The sequence below is a fragment of the Aedes albopictus genome, chromosome 2 (genome assembly GCF_035046485.1).
Source record: "Aedes albopictus strain Foshan chromosome 2, AalbF5, whole genome shotgun sequence".
NCBI classification, from domain to species: domain Eukaryota; kingdom Metazoa; phylum Arthropoda; class Insecta; order Diptera; family Culicidae; genus Aedes; species Aedes albopictus.
The window spans coordinates 53,379,502-53,401,409 of record NC_085137.1 but is presented as its reverse complement, the minus strand read 5'-3'; the positions used below and the strand labels follow the sequence as shown (position 1 = coordinate 53,401,409).

General features: G+C 39.3%; 2 long non-coding RNA genes across 2 annotated transcripts; one reads left to right on the top strand and one right to left on the bottom strand.

Moving 5' to 3' along the window:
* Positions 1-10,559: 10,559 nt before the first annotated feature.
* Positions 10,560-13,509, bottom strand: LOC109421487 (uncharacterized). The gene is made up of 2 exons (XR_002132794.3): positions 10,922-13,509; positions 10,560-10,856 (listed from the first exon to the last, which is right to left on the bottom strand). It is a non-coding gene; the product is annotated as an uncharacterized LOC109421487 (long non-coding RNA).
* A 6,593-nt stretch (positions 13,510-20,102) lies between these two features.
* Positions 20,103-21,781, top strand: LOC109409213 (uncharacterized). The gene is made up of 3 exons (XR_002129935.3): positions 20,103-21,209; positions 21,295-21,449; positions 21,519-21,781. It is a non-coding gene; the product is annotated as an uncharacterized LOC109409213 (long non-coding RNA).
* Positions 21,782-21,908: the final 127 nt, after the last annotated feature.

Here is a 21,908-nt window from a genome sequence, read left to right as displayed (position 1 = left end):
CGGATACCACCCGTCGTTTGTTTGGCTCTTCCTCAGATCGTGCTTGCTGCATCCACCGCCTAGCCCGTGAACAGGCGCGGGATAGGTCCGCAATCGCTCGAATCCAGCTGTAAGCCGGTGGTCTCCCATTTCTATGGAGGACTCGCCTAGGCACCGCTCGCTATCAGCTCGTCGCCGTCTAAGCCAAGAAGGTCTTGCCTACTTGGACCACCTGTTGCGAGCCTGTTGTTCACGGCTTTCCCGGAACAAATCAAACACATGGGTGTACTTCGGCGCCGCATCTCCTGCACAGTTTGCTCCTGTTAGGGCCTTTGCAGCCCCATGACTTGTGTCTTGGCTCCAGACACCTGAAACATACCTCCGGTGGCTCATGGAAGGTCAGATGACATTCACACCAGCCTCCCTACTTTAACGGCCTTTTTTACGTCTGCCACGGCTAGCTGAACCAAGGCTATCTATGTCCCTGCTGACATTTTCCGTAGCTGAATGGTTGTGGTGGCCACCTGTATCTCGAACTGTTGCCGCAGTGCCGTGACGAGTTCTTTCGCTTCAGTGATCTCGTCTAGGTTCTTCACCTTCAGAGTCGCCTCTGCTGTAAGAGCCCTCGCCTCGAACCCCTTCGCCCTTTGTAGGTGACGCCCTTTCGCTCCTTGTCACGCTTGAGCTCAAGGATCATTTCACTCAAGGGGAATCAGAGGCGTCCGATGTTTAGGTGTGCTGATCCAGTTGTAGTGTAACATAAAAAAATAAAAGAAATTTATATTTGTCATGGTAACACATGAATAACACGTACTTGAGGACAATTCTACACGATCTGGACGAAAGGACAATGTGAAGTATGGAGCTTTCAACATTCTATGATAAGATAATAAGATTCTGATAGTCGAACCTTTCGACCAAGATTTCAGAACCTACTTCTCACAAAATTTCTCCTCTCTAATCAAGCATCATTTTCTCCGGCCAGCATCTCGCTCTCTTGCAACGTTCCGTGCTATCACCGACCGACGCACTCCGCAAATCAGTGTACGGACCAGCACGACAAATCAGCTGGGGTTGCCTATGGCAACAAACCAAAGCCGAAGCGTGGTCGACCTGGACTAGACCGGAGTCTGCGGAAGGGCCAACAAGATATGTTTCAACGCACTTTTCCGAGCGTCGTCATGTTACGGCTGCTAGAGCTAGTGCTAGGGTAACAACAATGCGGCATCGCTTTTCAGAATGGACGGAAAGCTTCGTCAATAGAGCGGAGAGTACATGTGGAAGCTGGGAAGCTGCAGGGGAGGCTTTCCATCCTGGCGCAAGCAGACAAGTTTAAGCTGTGTAGTGTGTTGCCTGGGTTGTTGTCGCCTTCGCCGTTCGGTTCGATGAATGCTGTTCTATATCTGTGGGTAGGTACACCGTTGTAGCTGAGAGCAAAGCGAAGCACAGCGCTCGGTTGCTATCATCCGTTACGATGATGTGATGGTGGGTCAGCAGCATCGAGGTAATGTAAACGGGGTTTTTGCTTTTAAGCATCATCGATGATAGTATCAAGTTCGATGGGTCAGATGTTGCGGGCGGAGATAAAAAGCGCCACCAAATACCAGTGTTCGAGTTCCATGATTACAAGGGGCGGGTTGGTGATGTTGATGTAGGCGGCGTCGCACGGACGAGGGATAATATCATTTCCAGCGAATGGCAATAATGCTTTGCATAAATGTGCGAGCGAACCACTAGCGGATAGCGACATCGGCAATACGGATGAGAATCACCACACCACCAGTGGCGTGGAAAACAAAATCAGCGTGGTGTGTACAGTGGTTGGGATGGATAGGATAGCACAACAGCGATAGGGCTTGTGCCCTGCAGCGAGATACGAGTTGATGGCGTTAAGGCTCAATAGCGGATGACCATGACCAATCCACCATGGGTCTCCATCACGCCGCGCTCTCGTTAATTCACATAGGTATGGCACTCGAAGTGTAAGGCTGTATAACTTTTTGATGGCTTTTTATTCAATACTATCAATCCTATCAATGGGAATAGGATCACAGGATGGTATGTTGGTGTCCGGTGTAGTGGATCCGTGTGAAATTGATACAATTATCTGTAGCCGATATTACCGTGGATGAAATATTTTCAGTGACCCGCAGACAACGAATCGCCATTTGCTCGGATACCAATAAGCATCTTCAATCGAACTTTCTTTCAGTCCTGAGCACCTACGGTGGTGCAGAGGGCCGAGTTGAAGATCTCCATCCTGGGCGATTGCCCAAATTTCTGTCGACTTGCTTTATTTCGCTGTTGAGGTTGCGTTTCCATGAGCCTCTGGATCTGCCTCTGCTGCGATTTCCTGCTGGGATCCAATCTAACGCTTGCTTGCAGATTACATTTCCGCCCCTGCGTAGAGTGTGGCTGACCCACTTCCACTTTCGTTCCCGTATTTCAGTCGCTATCGGCTTTTGATGACATCGACGATGGAGCTCGACGTTGGAGATCCAATTGTGAGGCCCCCATGCACGAATTATATACCGCAGGCATCTATTGATGAAGACCTGCAGCCGTTGAGTATTCTCTGCTGATACACATCAAGTTTCACTGGCGTACAGAATCAAAGATTTCACGTAAGAGTTGAAATTTCGGATTCTGATGCGTCGACTAATCTGGTTGTTTCTCCATACATATCTTAAACTCGCAAAAGCAGCCTTCACCTTGTTAATCCGAGCACCTTTGTCGATCTTGGTGCGGCCATCGGCCGCCATTTGGCTACCAAGACATTGGAAGCTTCTAACATTCTCCAATGTTTGCCCAGCTACCGTTAAGCTGGAAGGGTTGACCGTGTTTACATCCAACGGTGTGGTCTTGTTGACATTGATGGTAAGACCTGTCGCCGAGGAGCGATTGGCAAGATCATCGAGCTTGCTCTGCATATCAGAGCGCCGTTGAGCTAGGAGCAGTATTGTCATGGTAAAATCAAAGCTGGTTACTCATGATTTCCAATTCCTAGTGCCCCTATACCACGAGAATGATTCCTGGAAAACACCTCCATGAAAACCTTGAAATAGTTCTTAATTGTTTTCATTACCAAATTTTCCTTATTCTCGTGGAAGGGGTATTCTGGCGGGAATTCCTTTTATGAATTCAGTAAAAATTCCTCTAAAGATTACCCTGAGAATTAATTTAGCTTTCTTTCTCCTTCTTGATGATCTCCAGGAACACCGCCAGAGGTTTCTTTAGGAATTCTTTCAGGGTTTACCTTTTTTTCTAGATTTTTTTATAGAAGGAAGACTGTTGGAGGATTTTCCATCATGATTTTAGCGGATGGATTTTTTTGAAAATTTATTAAGGAATACCACAGGAAATTCTTTGCGGATTTTTTTGCAGAAATATTAATTTGGTGTTCTTCAGGAGTTTCTAAATAAATTTCTTAAAATATTCATTCTGAAAATAGTCCATAGTTTTCAAAAAAAAATCGTCCTGGCTCTGGGGTTCTTTCAGTGATTCTTTAGGAAATTACTTCAAGAATTACTATAAAAGTTCGTACATGTATTTCTTGAAATATTTTTGAGGGCATTACTAGCGAAATATTATCAGAATGTCCTTCAATAGAGTTTTTAGGAGATCTCCGGAGTTTTTCTAGAAATTTCTAAAGCACTTCCAGGAATTTCTCCAAAGATGTTTTTGAACTATGTAATTCTTTGAGATTTTTTTATAGAGATTGATTGTTTTGTGAGAAACTTCTCTAAGGTTTTCCATTAGAAATTAGGATTTTTTTCAAAGAAATATTTCATAAAATATTGTCGAAATTTCTTCAAAGATTCGTTCGAGTGTTACTATATTTTTCCAGAAGAAATTGTGGGGACGTAGAGCCATAAAGAAGAAGAAGAAGAAGATTTCTGCCAGAACCGTAGGAGCAATCTCTACAAAAAAAAATTTGGAACTCTTGGAAGAATTTGCGAAGGAACCTCTGCAGATTTTTTGGGGGAGATATATAAAAAACGTCAATGGAAAAGCTTTTGAAAAAGTTTCAAGAAATTCCTAAAACTCTAAAAAAAGTCTCTGGATATATTTTTCGAGCAGGAATTTCTGGAAAATCTCTGTAGAAATTTCTGAAGACATCTCCAGTGGAATACTTCTAAATATCTAAGGTACTTTTAAATTAATATCTGAGGAGATATCTGAAGAAATCCCAGGAAAATACTTTAAGGAATCCCAGGAGAAATTTCTTTAGAACCTTATGGTGAATCTTCACGAGAAACTATTGATGCGTTTCCTAGAAAAGTTTATTGAGGATTTTTTAGAAATATTCTTGAAGATTTTGTTTTATCAAGAGGATTTCCATAGAACATTTCTGGAGAAATCTACGTAAGCATTTCTAAAAAAGTTCCTGAAGAAATTTCTGGCGAAACGTCTAGGATTGGTTTTCATGAAGATCCCTCAAAAACACTCTTGAGATGATCCTTTGAAAATCCTGAAAAAGGAAACATTTCTGAATAAGTTTCTTGAAGAATTAGTGGAGGCATTCATAGAAATATCCTTAGAAGAAATCTCGGAGAAATTTCTGGGGAAAAACATGGACGAATATCGGGAGGAAATCCTGAAGGAGTTTCTGCCTGAATCACTGAAAGAGGTTGTGGAGAAATTCCTGCAGTATTTTATGGATGATTCCCTGAATAAATTTCTTGACACATTCCTGCAGCAATTTTCATTAGAATCTAAGGTATTTTTTGCACAAATCTCTGGTGAACTATTTTAAGAGATTACGAATGTTTGAAGAAGTCTCTAAAAGATTTTCTTTGGAAGAATTGGTAAAGGATTCCTGGAGGATTATTAAGCGGTTCTCGAGAAGAATTGCAAAAGAATCCCTGCTGGAATTTTAGGAGGAATTCATGGAAATGTTCCCAAAATAATTCATGAGGGAAATTTCTTGGAATATCCCTTGGGAATTCCTCTTGAAATTGCTTCCAGGATCCCTTTTAGAGTTTCTTCAGGAACTCTTCTAAGGAATTCCCCAGAATTTCTTCAAGAATTCCATCTGCGATTTTTTCAGGAATTATTCCTAGTACTCCTCTACGAATTTCTTAGAAGATTCATCCACTAATTTCTACAAGAATTTCTCTGAGAATTTCTGCAGGGATTTGTCTAAAAATTCCTCCACGAGTTCCTCTGGATATTCCTTCAGGAATTCCTAAGGTATTCCTCTAGGTAAGATATCCTCCAGAGATCCCACAAGATTTTTTTCCAAAATTTCCTACCAGATTTTTTTCTGAGATTCCTCCAATAAATCCTCCTCCCAAGTAACATTTTTCAGTAAAATAGACTAAAAGAGGTACTAAAAACCATCATAACCATCGATTCCATGAGGACTTCCTCCAGGCATTCCTCCAGAGATTCCTGCTTCTGGGATCCTTCCAAGAATTCCATCATGAATTCCTACAGAAATTTATCCACGAATTCTTCAAGGGATTCCTCCATGCATTTTTTCCAGAGACTCTTACAGGAATTCCTCCTAAGATTTAGGAATTACGTCAGGGAATTCTCCAAGAATTCTACCAGGAATTCTCCTAGGCATTCTTCCAGGGATTCTTGCAGAGATTTCTCCAGTTTTTTTTTCAGCGATTCCTCCAGGAATTCCAAGCAGATATTCCTCCAGGAATTGCTTTGGAGACTCCTTCGGAAATTCCTCCTGGTAGTTCTGCCAGTAGTTTCTCCTGGGATTGCTTCAGGAATTCATCCTGGGATTCCTCCAGAAAATATTGCAGGCATTCCTCCAGGATTTCATCCAGGCATTTCTTCAGGGACTCCTCCAGAAAAATCACCAGGAATTAATCAATGAATCCCGTCATAAATTATGTCAGCAATTATTCCAGGAATTTCTCCAGAATATCCTTCAGGGATTCCTTCAGAAATTTTTCCAGGATTTTCTCAAGGAATAACTTCTGGAATTCTTCCAGATTTTCCTTCAGAAATTCCGCTAAAAATTAATCCAGAAAATTTTTCAGGGATTTTTCAACGAATTTCTCCAAGGATTCCCTCAGAGATTCCTTCAGAAGTTCTTTCGAGGATTTCTCCAGAAATTCCTCCAAAAAATTCTCTAGAAAATCCTCCAGGAATTTCTGAGGGTTTTTTTCGGAAATTTCTCCCATAGTTTCTTTAGAGATTACCCCCAGAAATAAATCTAGTAACTTTTTCAACAATTCCTGTAGAGATTTTCCAGGAATTCCTTCAAGGATTCACTCAGCCATTCTCAAAGGAAAACCCCCAGGAATCCTCCAGGAATTCCTCCAGGCATTACTCCAGGATTATGTCCAGGATTTTTTCCAGGAATTCCTCTAGGAAATTCTTTAGGATACCCCAAGAATTTCTTCAGGAATAACTTTAGCAATTTCTCTAGGAATTGATCCAGAAATTGCTCCTGGACTTCTTTCAGAAATCATGTAAACAATTTCATGAGGATTTTTTTTTCAGAAAATCTTCTGGGAATTTTTTTAGAAATACTTGCAGGAAATTCTCTTGGAATACCCTCAGGACTTTTTCAGGGATTCCTCCAGGGATTTCTCCAAGAATTTCTACACTACTTTTTCCAGGGGTTTTCCAGTGATTCCTTCAGGAAATCCTTCGAAGACCCCTTCTGGAAATCCTCCAGAAGTTCCTTCATGAAATCCTTTAGGGTTTCTTCAGAAATCCTTCCAGGAAATTCTCCAGGAATACCTTCATCAATTTTTCAAGGATTCTTCCAAGTATTTCTCCAGGAAATGCTCTAGGGATTTCTTTAGATTCTTCCAGGAAATTCTCCAGGAGTACTCTCAGAAATTTAACGGGGATTCCTCCAGAGCTTTCTCCAAGAATTCCTCCAAGGATTCCACCAGAAATTTCTCTAAGATTTCCTCTAGGAATTCCCCAAGAGATTTCTTCTGGATTTTTTAGGGATTCCTCCCAGAATTCCTCCAGGAATTTATACGGAATTTCCTCCAAGCAATCCTCCAGAAATTTATCTAGGATTTCCTCACGAGATCTCTTCAGGTATACCAAGGAATTTCTCTAGGTATACTTTCAGAAATTCTTCCAGGGATTCAACAGGGCTTTTTGCAGGTATTCCTGTACGAATTGCTCCAGGAATTCATCCAGGCGTTTGTTCAGGGATTATCCAGAAAGTCTTCCAGGGATTTCTCCGGGAATTCTTGCAGGGATTGATCCAGGAGTTCCTCAAGTGATTTGTTTAGAAATTTCTCTCAGGTTCTCTTCAAAAATTCATTCAGGAGTTCCTTCGGAAATTTCAGAAATCCTTCTTTCATCTTTTCAGGAATGTATGTACCCAAGAGCTTCTCCATGATTACATAATGATTTTTTCAAATTATTTCAAAAACATCAAGAGCAATTTTTTTCCAGCGAATAGTATTGGAAGATAATTTGAAAAGGATGCATACTGGAACCAGGAAATTCTAGGTTAATCCTCAAAAGTGTTCGTTATTTCCAAAAGAGTACAGCTATAATTTCTCATGAATGTTTTGTAGACATTAACTTAATTAAAAATCATAGCAGAATAATGCACGAGCAAATAAAAAACCCTAATCTTCCAGAAATCGGTCACCGCTATTAGCACCACGTCAGTTTGTGTATATACATATGTATATATTATTATAGTCATTTTTTTCGTGTTGTGTTTACTTATAAAAGCTAGGAGGTACACATTTGCTAATAAAGGCGTTCTTGATGGTACTCAATTGAACTTCTACGCTTGCACCTTCCGGAATATTTACAGCACGGTTCTCCAGCTCCTCGACGAAAGATCTTTTCACGGCAACATTTTTCGTTCGGCGTGTGTTGAACCGGCGTCCCCATTTTCTACTCCTGTCGATCTATCGCAGCCGGATCTCGCTGATTGGGAGATAATGGTCGGTGCTACGTTTGTTCCGCACATCAAGAAGGCTCCGTCTCCATTTTCGACTGATGCAGATGTGATCGATTTGATTTTCCGTGATGTCATCACGGGAAATCAATGTCACTTTGTGCACTGGTCGATGAGGAAAGAGTGATCCTCCAATCACAATGTAGTTGTTGCAAAAAAGCTCTGCAAACAGCTCTCCGTTTTCGCTCATTTCTCCTAGAACATGGCGTCTCTCGACGTGCTCATAGTAAGAGTTGTCGAAACAAACCTTCACGTTGAAGCCGCCCATGAGGATCTTGATATCACCTTACGGAATCTTGTCCACGCCAGCATTAAGTTGGCTGTAAAAGTTCTCTTTGCCTTGCATTTCAGCAGCATCCAGCATCAGTTGGCCAGTCCTAGGATCTCAAGCTTCATACGGCACGCCTTATTGGACTAGGGTTAATACATTCCAAATTCCAGTTCTTGTCCGTTGCTTCGCGCTAGAAGTCGTTCCATGTTCGGTTTCTGTAACGTTTGTTTCTGGATGCCAGAACAGACGCTGTTTGAGCTGGACCTCCTTGGTGAACAGACCCTCAGGACGTACTTCCACAATCTAGCTGATGTCAGAAGGACAACAGTACCCAGGCTGCACTATCAGCTAAGCACACAACTCTTAGCTGGCGGTCTTTGTCATCACTTGACCCGTGACGGTGAAGAGAATTGTCAGACAAAAGAGGCACAAAACAAGCAACAAAGAAGGTGTGACGATTACTCTTTATCCCTACTGGTAACAGATAATGACATGATCTCGAAATTTTTTGTTGCAGACAAAACGGAAGCTGAATTTGTTGCGTACTTTTCAACTCGTGAATAATCAATTACTTATTGCTAACCCAAAGTCGAAACTGTTTGATGATTCACCAGAGTTGCAGTGTTTACCGACTCGAAGTTACCGTTCGAAAATCGCAATGCAAGGCTTAAAAATCTCTAAACTAGTGGTGTACGATGTTAATCCCATTATTTTCAAGTTGGGACAAACTTATGTCGCATGGGATTGTTTGTCGCAACAAATACAGGTTGCGACATTGTCATTATTGTTACGCAATGGTTGAATTTTGATTCACTACCCGTGGAAGCATGAGGTAGGAACTTGTGAGGACCAGAGCTATGTTGAACGCTCTCCTTTCCGACTCACCGTTTTGCAGCCCACCCCAAATCGAAGGTTTACTGTATTTTCTTTTAAATTCTACGTCTTCTATAAGTCTTCTATGTACGAGGCGAGAGGACGACCAAAAGCAAATTTCCAGCATGTGCTTCAGCTTCCATCATGTTTTCGCACGTGTCATACAGAAATCAAAAACATGCACGATTTGACTGAATCACCTACTTCCGCTCTTCAAGTACATAGGTAAATAGTCACAGAAATATACGAATCTTCCTCCGTGGGGGGAAAGCTCTACGTGCGGTGCCTGTTTAAAATTTTACTCGCCATGACAAATTTACGTTCGTCCATGCTGCTCCCACCGGTCGTCGTCTGGAATTTTTTACATCATAAATATTTTTATTCGCATTATGCAGAAACCCATCTCCGCTAGGACGATGCTGAGGACTACGACGACGACCGACAAGCGTCGTCGTCGTCGAGAATCGTTGAGGCACACCAAATGATACCTGTGCGTATGTCTCCTGAGCGCTTTACGTGAATAAATCTTCCCGGGCGTTCACTCGAAGCGGAACAAAACACGACAATTTCACGCAATTATATTACACCGGAGGACATTTGTTAAAGTCGTTGGAGCAGAATGGCTGTTTGTTTGCTCAATAGGACAATAATGCCCGCAAGGCGGGCGGACGGCTAGTGAACATGTTTTGCAGAGCGGACCATTATATTCACAGGAAATGAAGTCTAAACTTTGGCCATCATTGTTCGGTCGAGGAAAACAAACGGAACCCTGGGACCGATAACTACCTATTAGTAAAACTTGTTGATATTGAAAACATCGGGATGACTGTTATTGTTATTTTTTGAATAGTATAGAGATGACGTGGGAACTACCCTAGTGGGAAGAAGAGGGTCGGCGTCGGTGGTGTAGTGGTAAGCGTGGTTGCCTCTCACCCCAGTCGGTCGGGGTTCAATTCCCGTCGACGCCGATGGGATTTTCTGAGACATAAAATCCGTGATCACGTCTTCCCTCGGATGGGAAGTAAAGCCGTAGGTCCCGGCCCATGTGTTGATGGGTTCGATATGTAGGGTCCTCAGGTGTGGTGGCTGTCTCCCTGGGGCGTCGGAATTTAAGCCCAGCCGACGTAAAACACAACTGGCGCCGAACGGTGCTAGTTGGCCAGAAAGAAGAAGAAGAAGAAGGAAGAAGAGGATGCTTCATAGAGTTCATTGATGTCGGGAAAGGAATCTATTTTCACAATTTATATATGAAACATTTTCTTCTTGGCATAACGTTCCCACTGGGACAGCACCTGTTTCTTAGCTAACAAACTGAGAACTGTCCAAGAAAGTCATGGAAATTTCTATAACGAAAAGTTCCGTGACCGACCGGGAATCGAACCCGTGTCTCTCAACATGGTACCCATGCGCTTACCGTTTCGGCAATATGGACCCTATGAAACATCGTTCTATTCGTATACGAATTATAATTATTATTCAGGTAAATGTTTACGCATAATTGAGGATAATAAAATCACACAATATCCCTTGAACTATGTACTAGATTTATTGTCAAAGAATCTATCTTTAAGAAAAGAACCAACACCATTAATCAAATCACAATAATCTTTCTTGAATTTTTCAACAAATGACATCCATATGTTGAGGTAAATATTGAAAAGAAGGTAGAAATCACTGTCAGATGCTCCCAACGAACAATCAATCGGTCGCATCTTGTCCAGCCTCAGCCACATTGAGCAATTCGGCAATCATCCTGCGACCTCGTCCTCCATGGTGACCTTCCCTCGATCCAAATTGGGTTCCGTTCATTACTTGACAAACGACCTAGAAAAATCATGAGTATTTAGTTTGATTGATGAGCTTAGTTGTAACTGCACCAGGATACTTACATAGGTACTATTTAAAGGAGTACAGTTGAGATGTCCTGATGCTATCAGGACAAACGATACTGCCAGGAGCAGAACGACCAACGAAAGCTTGCTTGAGAAACTCATGTCTTCTGTTGAATACTGAAGGGGTATATGCGGGCGAATGTAACACTTTCCGCGCAATTGTTGGATTGAACTAATGGAGTAACAACCGACCGTTTATCACTCTAGCTGACAACGCACCGAACTACTAACTGAGTAACTAGCACAGATCAAGCTTTATATCCTAGTTGGTTGGACACCGCAATAACGGTTTGCAAATATTTGTCCAAAACAGTAGCTCAACAATAGAAAAAACTACCAGACCAGAACACGAGAAACCACACTTGATACACAAATTGTTGTGCCACTGATTATATTTTTATTATGTGAACGAACGACCAATTTTCACGCGTTTGGAAGTCGAACTTGATGTACGTCTAGAAAACGCTATTGTCAGATATGAAGTGTGAATTACTCATTGAAAAGTTAACAATACATCGAGCAAAAAGAGGAATACAACTTCAACTAATTTTTTTTTTGTATTGTTTATCATAGACTCAGTATTTTTCTTTTTGTGTTTGCGAGACGCGTACAGTTCAACGTTTGAACAAGCCTTGATAACGACAGTTTTTCGATTGTAAACAAATTATTTACGCAGTATAGTGACAGCTGGTATTTTTCATTTAATCACACCTATTCTCAGATAATCTAAACTCAATTTGGGAAACCTCTGACGTTCATATGTGTGATAGAAGCTCAGATCATTCTCCGATCCTTACATTGTTCTTCTAAATCATGCGCTACTTTTTCGTTATTAGGTGTGTCATATATTCGAATATTTCACGATCCTAATAAGGGTCCCTGTAACAACAGCTACTAAGGCGTAGGTATTCAGCATGATCATGACGGGTTCGATTCCCGGTCAATTCGGATTTTCTTGACATCCCTGGACATACAGTGTCTATGTACCTGCTACACGATATGCACATGCAAAATGATCATTGGTAGATAAATTGGTAGATAACTATGGAAGTGCTCATATAAAACTAACTTCATCGATTTTTTCCGGTAAAATAGTATAACGGTTGAGATTTCGGTGAAATATTACCGAAGTCGGTGTTTTTTTCTAAGTGTGTAGATAACAACGCTGAGAAAAGGGCTTCATATCGAAGGGGACGTTACGCCAAGAAGAAAGAAGAAGAAGTACAAGATAGAGCCTGCTGTATGGTAACCAACGTCATCTACACGTTCCCCAAGGGTTTTTTCAGGAATTGCTCAAGGGATCAGAGATGGAAAATGATGAAGATAGCAGCTGAGCAGACACAAACCAAAACAAACGTACTCGTGAACAACAGGGGCCCGAGAATACACGCACTTTTTTATTCGTGAGTAAACGAAGCTGACAAGCACTCGCATGTGATTCGTGAAGCTTCGTGAGTTTTTTGCATTTTGTCGTTAAGGCAGTGCCGCTTTTCAGAAACAATGGAGCATAAAGCATTAGTTTATATTGGATAATCACTGGATTTTCTATTATAATAACAATAAAATGCACTTCCCGCACCTTCACTAATTCTTCACGAATAAAAACTCATGAGTGTTTCTGTTTTTGTTTTGTGTCTTACTCACGAAGCAGGCAGTTTACTCTCGGAATCGTGAATAAGCCTTGTGTTGGCTTTACACTCGCGAATTGCTTCATGATGAGAGTAATTCCATCACCGCAAGGAATTCCATTGCAAATTCGTACATGAATGTGTCCAGAAATTGCTTCAGATAGTCATTAAGAAAACCCTGCAGGAATTCCTCCAGAAAATCTTGCACTATTACCTTCAGAGATTCTTCCGTAATTTCTTGCAGGAGATTATACAGAGATTCCTTCAACATTTCCTCCAGATATTTCTCCATGTATTACTGGGGTGGGGCCAATTTCGAAAAATCTCCCTGGGATATGATTTCCCAAGTGGATATGATTTACTGGTCCAAACAAGTGAGATGTACAAAAATAAACGATTTCGGTTAATATTTAAAGGTGGCACAAAAGGTTTATGTAGAATTTGGGCCAGAATAATATTTACAAAGCATTTCAATTTAAACTTTTAAACATAACTTTTTTTAAACCTTAACCTTCCAGGACGCGCGCCATCAAGCAACCGAAACTGCACCGCGCTCGCGCTTTATACGAAAAGGGAGGTTTTTTGGTAGTGTTGTACTTTTTACAACAGCGCGCGCCTGAAGGGTTAATATTAAATTCTTGAGAAACTCGTGAAGAAGTACTAATGAAAATTCCTGGGGGAGTTCCTGATAAAATCTCATAAATGTTCATTGATAGGGTTGCATTCTAATTGTATCCTTTAGAATTAGAATTAGAGGAATGTATCAAGGAATTCTTACTAAAATCATTCTTAGAATGCCTTGAGAATCAGCTATCTGTGAACATTCCAGAAAACTTTTGATAAATCCTCAAAGGATCCCAAAGGAATTGTTGATACCCTGAAGGTATTCCTGGAGATGTTTTAAGGAAAACAAATAACAAATAAGAACTTTTGCTCATAAAAGGAATTTCAACACGAATGTCCCATCCGCACAAATCACAGAAACAAACCGTGAAAGGCTTCAGATGCTTACTAGTCATTTTCTTTTGCCGTTTTCTTGCATACTCAATGACAAATACAGGATTCGATTTTTAGAAATTTTTCAAAATTTTTATAATAGCATATTATGAAAATGGGCAGACTTGATCCCTCTTTTCAAGATTTGAGCTAAAACAATAATAAAGCCTGTATCCGCAATAATCGGGACACAGAAATACAGCTGTAACTCTGCAGTAGATACATTAAAATTGTTAAAATTTGGCCTAATAACAACTTAAGATGTGTTCATTTCACCTACAAAATTTCATGTGAATCAGTGCAGTACTTTTTGTTGTAGCAATGAAAGAGTAGAATGTGCGCCATTGAATTTTGTACAGCCCCTAGTTTTGCTTGTTAGTGCGGTAACTTTTGAAATTAGCAAAGTAAATGGCTGAAATTTTGAACACAAACCTCTTAATCTACATTTGTTGCATAGGCAAAATTTCAAAAAAATCGATGCACATGTTTTGGGACTCAACGTAATTTTAGCCCCTCCGACAGCAATTAGTCGGCACCCTTTATTGTTTCGATTGTACTATTTAAAGTATTATACCAATAATCATCAAATTTTGAGGCATAATATACACATAATCAACTATCTTCTGTGAATATTTAATGAAAATTGACAGAGAAATTCAAAAGTTATGAATTGGCAAACATCGCACTTGAAAAACACGAAAAAAAAATCACTAACACTCACCCACCAGTACCTTTAAAACCAATTGAACAAAATTGATGAAATTTTGCAAAAAAGTGTCTCTATAAGTATCATAACTGCTAACGAAATTTCATAATTATCGTCACAAAACTTTGAACTGTAGCGTAAAAAAAACATTTGTTATGCGAATGAAAATTGGCCATGATTGTACAAAATGCTTAAAACCACGTCTGTTTGTTTTTCATCCACAGTTAAAAGTAATGTATCGATTTTTATGAAATTTGGCACAAATAATGAACATATACCAAAGAGCTCTCAGTCAATAATTTGGCCAGTTTTACCGATTCATTACAGAGCTACAGCCGTACTTCTGTGTCCCGATTATTGCGGATACAGGCTTTATTATAATTATCTTTTATTGGCTTTTTTTAATGAATCAAATACAACTCAATGTAGGAGGGAGGGAGTAACAAAAGTAATTAAAGAAACAGTGGATAGAATCATAAGTGTGCAACCAGAGAAATTTAATAGAACTTGAAACTAACAGAGCACCATAATTCAACAATACAATCACTACGACGATTTTCTTGCCTAACTACTAGAACTCCAAGTAATTACTAACTTCCAAAACAAATTTAATTATTATTATTAATATTTAAAGACACTTCACAACTCCTGTGACATTCGTGTTCGAAACGAATTTGATGTTCCGTAAATATAGTGTATGTGTAATCCTCCAGGAAACAAGTCTTCCCGTATCACTGTCGTATAGGACTAAAGCTAAAAGGTTGAAACAAATTGAGACATTTATGGAGGATTGATAAACAATAAACAATCAGCCTTTATAAAAATCTCTTATTCATAGTAGTTCTTTCAGAAGTAGTTTTGGTAAAACAATATTCTAGAAGAAAGCTTTTTCAGATTCGGAGTAAACACTGTGTGTCTTCCAAGGAATCAAGACTCCATCAGTGTCCCCTACAGTTCCATTGTATTTCCGTTTAGGAATAATGTAAGAATTCCCTGTTCAATCTATTTGAAATCCATCTTTGCATATATGTAGTTTAAAGTGATACATCATGAAATAGTATTACACTATTCTGCAGGAGTTTCTTGGCATATTCGTCATCGAATGTATTTGATATTCCTGATGACTTGAGGGTTTGAAGCTTATGTGAGAACCTTCCATAGAACCACCTAAAACTTCTCCACTAACAACAACGGTTGATTTATTGCTTTGACATTCATGCACACACTAGAAAGACGTGTTTGATGAACAAATTAAGATTTGAATTATGAAAAGCAATCCACGTGCCACGCATAAGCTTAGGCTCTAACGCTCGGGCACGAGATTAAATACCTGTGTCCCATCCCAGGAGAAGAGTCGTCAACCATAACGGAGTGTGCATAAGCCTTCTTAGCTGTGACACTTCCAACGATTTCGAAACCCATTTCTCTAAAACGAAACAGTTGGTATGGTTGTCCCCGTTTTTTCTTTCAATAAATTCGAAAAAGTATGTCAATCATTTTATTCATACGTAAATTATTTTATTCATACGTAAATTATCTCATTAGTCTGCACAGTGGGCTTGGCCATTTTAATATTTATATCACATTTCTGATATGCTGCAAATATTAATAATGACAAGAAAATATCAATAGATATTTTAATATTTCCAGGATGCTTTTCTATACTGGTTGTGCGTGCAAACACTAGAATTAAATAGAATAGAATATAATGAAAGGAACCACGTGCTCCGGTGGGAATTAAACCTACGTCTCCCAATTTGATAGAAGGGCGCTTATTTTCTCCAAGCTACGAAGCCACTTGACAATCTTCGTCCTCGCAATGTCAATTAAAGCAATCAAACGTTGATGCCGGAGGGAAAGTTGCTCTTTCCTCCTGAGAGCAGCTGACACTGACTCTGTTCTGAGCTCATGACCCAAACGGACCCGGCTACTTGGACATCGACAAACGGCAGCTCATAATGGACCACCAATCGGATTGAAAAAAAGGAACAACCAACAGCCACACATCAATCATGCTCATCATTCTACCATGATAGGATAGAAAATAAAAGCAGCGCGAAAAGCAACCACTTCGATATAGCAGATTAATATAATACATTTAAGCGCTGTACAAAAGTGCTGTTGCCAATTGGAATCACTCACGTAGTGGACAAAAGAGCTGTGGATAAGGTTAAGTGGTTAAGAATAAAATCAAACGATGTCATTTCCACTTGGCTTGGTTAGTCAAAACTGAAATAGAAAAATTGACCTTTGTAATGTGTTACGGTCACACTACCGCTTACAAAATGTCAGTGATGTTCCCCGAAAATGCTAAACATATGTGAATGGGGCTTATTAATTTTTCTCGTTTTTGCACTTCTTCTTACTCAAAATTTAACTATCATTTACTTAACCTATTTCACAACTGTTCGTATACATTTAAAGATATTTGGGGTCCAATTATGTTGTGAACAAGGACCTAGATAGCCGCAGTGGTAAATGATCGGGTATATTCAGCATGACGGGTTCAATTTCTGATCGATCCTGGATCTTCTTGTAAAAGGAAATTTTCTTGTTTTCCTTGCATATACTATCTTTGTGCCTGTCACACGATAAACATAATCAAAAAAAATGTAAATTTCATTATTTTTTTTTAAATTTTGGATTTGTTCCACGAAGTGTTGTTAAAATTTGGACCTGTCCATAAACTACGTAGACTCTGAGGAAGGAGGGGGAGGGGTCAGCAAAGGGTACGCTCCATACAAATTTCGAAAACTTTGTATGGACAAAACTCTACGAGGGGGGAGGGTGTTGGGTTTTGCGATAACCAAAAATGATTCTACGTAGTTTATGGACAGCGCCTTACTGGATTTTTACATGACAGGAAGATTATCACTTTCTTCATGGTAAAGAAACCTCATTTTTTTTTTCAAAAAAAAATGCCTTTGATGCGGTTTTGCAGAATTCCGACCATAGCCATTGTCAGCGATAATCTTACTCAGTCAAGTACTCAAGATCATAATAAGAGTTTGTTTGACAAAAGAAATAAAAGATCGAAAATAATATAAATAATAGCATGGGGAGAACACAATAACATCTTATTTAGATATTATAAAATAAAACTAATAGCTGAGAAGATCTGGACTGCGGAACATCCAACCAATAGCTGAAAGTGATGACAGATGGATAAGAGTAAAAAAAAGAAAAAAAAAAATCCGCGACCGGAATTGAACTTCCGACCTTCTTAGATTCTTCTTTACTGACCATGTTATCTTTTGTTTTGATTATGTTAGATTTGAGAATTTTTAAACATTTTCAAGGTTTCAAGGTTAGGTTACCCGTAACGTAGGTAGATCACCTTATAACAGTACGTTGCGGCGAAAGATCTACCATAACCAATTTTGATTTCGTAATTCTCCAGTTTTGGTAATTTAAATGCAGGAAAATTATAAGATCAAAATATGGTTCACTTTTCTGTATTTTGTTTTATTTTTATGTTATGCTTTTATCACTACTAATATACCATTAGTTTAAGTGTTGTTTGCTTGATTTTAACTTCAACTTTAATAAAATAACTATTTATTTCAGCGCTGTTTAGGTAAATAATGTTTTAATTGTAATGTAGGTCAATTAAATATCTATGTATCATTATAATATTTGTTGTTTCATGTAAAATCAGGTAATCGGACTACATATTTAAATATATTTAAATTACATGATGCTTGGGATATTGGGAGGGGTAGCCTAAGGAAGCTAAATGAACTGGTTTCTGGACAAATGTTCGTGGGGTGGCCAGACTTTGTCACGAGATAACAACCATCGTGTTGTCTTCCGAAGGTCTCCAGTAAATTTAGCTTACCCTACCATAACAAACCATAAGGTAGATCAGTGGTCACCAAACTGCGGCTCGCGGGCCGCATGCGGCCCTCGATCAGGTTTTTTGCAGCCCGCGAACTGGTTTTGAAATGTATTGGAAAGTGACCCACTCACAGATTCCATAATGAAAGGCAGAAATTTCACCATATTTTAAAACTTTTTTGATAATGAATATTAACTACTGAAATTTTGCCAATATCAAGGAAAGTTTTTCAAAAGAAGTAAGATTATGGAAAGTCTTACAAACTGTAAAAGAAAATATTTGAAACTATTGTTGGGAACAGTAGTGTGCCTAAATTAAATTATGAATTTAGGCTAAATTTCACAGGTTCTCTGCCATGACTTGTGAAGAACTCGTCATTAGTAATTTGTTTGATTTCACAAAACTAAAATTAAAATAATTTCCATTTTTTTTATCGTCCAAAAAATCGTTGTATTCAATAGACTTTATATTCAGCACTTCTACCAGAAGACTATTCCAAAAAAATAACAAAATTTATGCCTACAATTTTTCTTAAAAGGAAGTGTTGCCCAAACTTTTGGAATTTCGCTAAAAACTTCAGGGATTGGCCGAGATACTCCTCATTCCCCCAACAATACTTTTGGGAATCTATTCTAAATTTGCACACATTACTCAGAAAATCATGCCTGCAGGTTTTTTCTTCATTAGTCTCCTAAGAAATTACGCAAGAAAAACTTCAATGATTTCAACAACAGTATCTCCAGGCAGTTTTTTAGAAATTCTTCCGAGAACCCTGAAATCCTTACAAATCATTCTTAAATTTCTAGAAATCCACGAGAAGTTACAGTTCCAAGATTTTTTTGTTAAATAAAGGGTTCGATATACTTATCACAATATTCCTAAAGAACAGGTATTACAAAACCAAAATATTATGGTCTTGAAAACCGTGTTTTCAATTCCCTACGATTTTATAATTTTCCCAAGTGAAATAAAATCTCCTTTTAACTCCAGGTTGTTTAATTTTTTGCTCTTGTTCAATATTTTCAAAAAATCAAACAAATGGGTTTTGTATGAAAATTGTTGAAAATAAACTATTGAATGTCTTGCGGCCCGCAGTCTCTTTTCAAAATTCAATTTTGGCCCGCAAAGACAGTTAGGCTGAGGATCACTGAGGTAGATCATTCCCTTCCGGTATGACTCCCGAGCAGAAGAAAATAACAAGAGAATAACATATCAAGGTATTTATCCTAAATACTACCATACCTTGATATGCCTTTCATTAGGTGGTAATAACAGGCAAAATAACAAAAACGAATACCAAAATATTGTATAAATAACACCTTGGAAATAACAAGTCTTGTTATTTCAATAATGAAAGCATACCTAAAATCTCAAGTGCTGTATTTGTTATCCAAAAGTTATTAAATAACAAACTAATAACATTTCTTGTTATTAAATATTTCATTTGTTCGATGACTGCAAGGTATGCAAGGTATGCCCTTCTGCTCGGGCTCTGCAGCCATAGGTAATCATTGCGCTGATAATGGGTACACAATTATCATCATCATCATAATGAAAAATAAATCCCTTTATTTCAAATTCAGGCCATTTTCATTTTGTTTTGCCCCAGTGCTGATTTGTAAAATCAGTAATGAACACCAAATTAAAAAATAAATTCCGTTTGTAGTGTTGGAAATTTTTGACTTTTAAACCTCGACCACGATGTAAATTTTGAAATCATACCACAATGTGATATCAAGCAGATAGGGTAGCGAACCACTTGAGCAGCAGCCGGTATTTTGGGCACTCTCTCCCAAAATAGGACCACCGCAGAGATGGTTCCACTTCCCTATTTGGATTTTTTTTTGAAAAACTCATCAATATCATATTAAGATATCATATGATATCTTAATATGATATTGATGAGTTTTTCAAAAAAAATCCAAATAGGGAAGTGGAACCATCTCTGCGGTGGTCCTATTTTGGGAGAGAGTATGTATGTGATATGTATCAAAATTTGATCGATTTGAGATATGATTTAGGCCTTCCCGTCTACCCGGGTGGGGCTGCTACCTTATCATACCTTCAGGTGAAGAAGCATTTCATACTCAGCCGCTGGGTGCCAGAAAATACTCAAGTCAAAAGAGCAACAGTGCCCAGGCTGCACTACCGGCTAAGTACATCTATACTCTTAGCTGGCGGTATTTGTCATCAATTGACCCGTGGAAGCAAGAGGTAGGAACTTCTGAGGGCCTCACTACCATGATCCATTGGCTAATTACTAAGGGTCTTATGAAAAAGTTGCTGCGTCCTTGTTTTTGAAAAATTGAATAAGTTATAGGATGAATTTGGCACTCTCAGTCTTGAAAATCAAACGATTTATTTCATTCTGCCCGACGTTTTGGCCATGGGATGTGGCCTTTTTCAAGGGAAACATTGGTCTATCGTTTTTGTCCTAAATTGTCTGGTTTTGTGGTTGTCAGTTAGACACGGACACGGACACGTTTAATGCTTCCAGTGAGCTATTTGCTCTTTGAAGGAAGCACGACACTAGACAACGGACTAGCATGCAACGCCCAGTGGCACAGCCGAAAACTTTTCCTGACAGCTGCGGCGGGAATCGAACCCGCGCTCCTTAGCACGATGCGACTAAAGGCTTGGTGACCCTAGCCGTACGACCACGAAGCCACAGTTGGTCATGATCTGGGCTGAGAGTCTACAAATAAATACAAACGTAACAGCTTTTTTGTGGTGATTTTGTGGGAACTTTTATCATTAACTTTACACAGTACTACTTGATCCACCAACGAACAAGTTATAGTAAATGACGCGTAAACATGTAACCAATTTTCATCGAATGAAAACTTCATTAATTGAAGCATCACTACCTTTTACACGTACATTACAAGCGAATTACGCGTGTTCCGGTTTGTTAGCTTTTCCATAGTAAAGAACGAAATGAGAATCGCGGGGGTTGTTACTACCCAAAACATTTCTTCCCGCTATATAAACGCAGGCTATGGTTAAATATTTGAGTGTTTTCCTTGTGAACCATCATTGTGGCACAGGAACAGCCAGGAAGTAGAGCTCGATCACCAACAGTCAGTGCAACCAGGAGTTTAGTGCCGAAACATAAAGGTTGGTCGCCTCATTAACTCAACCCAACAGGTGTACCACTAGAAGTGGTTTAATTTTGTCTGCTTTTCTCGTTTCGCTTTTGAAGGGAAGCGGAAATTCTACATTTACCCGCACAACCACTACCCGGTATTCAGTATGAGTTTTGCAAGTAAACTTTCGCTGGTTGTTTTACTCCTGGCAGTTTCGTTTATACTGATAGCATCAGGGCAATCAGCAACGCCAACCAATAGTACCACCGCCGTGAGTATCCGCACCGCATTTGGGTAGTTAACTGAATTCATTATATCGAATATTCTCAACTCTTATCAGATACCGTGCAATGGAACTAGAGGACGTGGTCGTAGGATGATTGCAGAACTGCTCAATGTGGCAGTAGCTGAGCAAGATCCGACATACTGAATAATAGCTTGCGGTTACCGTCAACAGTCTGGAACTTCATTTGATGTGTGGTAACGTTGTCTACTTCTGGTAAAGGAACTGCAGAAACATGAGTGTTGAGTGATGTCATAATATTGTTTCAAAGATGGCTCTGTTGAAATAATCCTGTAAATTAAAGTTGTTTGGTGAACGAATTTACCAAGTGCAGTGTTCTTATTTAATAAGTTTGAACCATCTTTTTCTAATTCTTTTCTTGGTATAACGTCCTTACTCATACAACGGCTGCTTCTCAGTTTAAGTGTTCTACGAAGTTAAATAAAT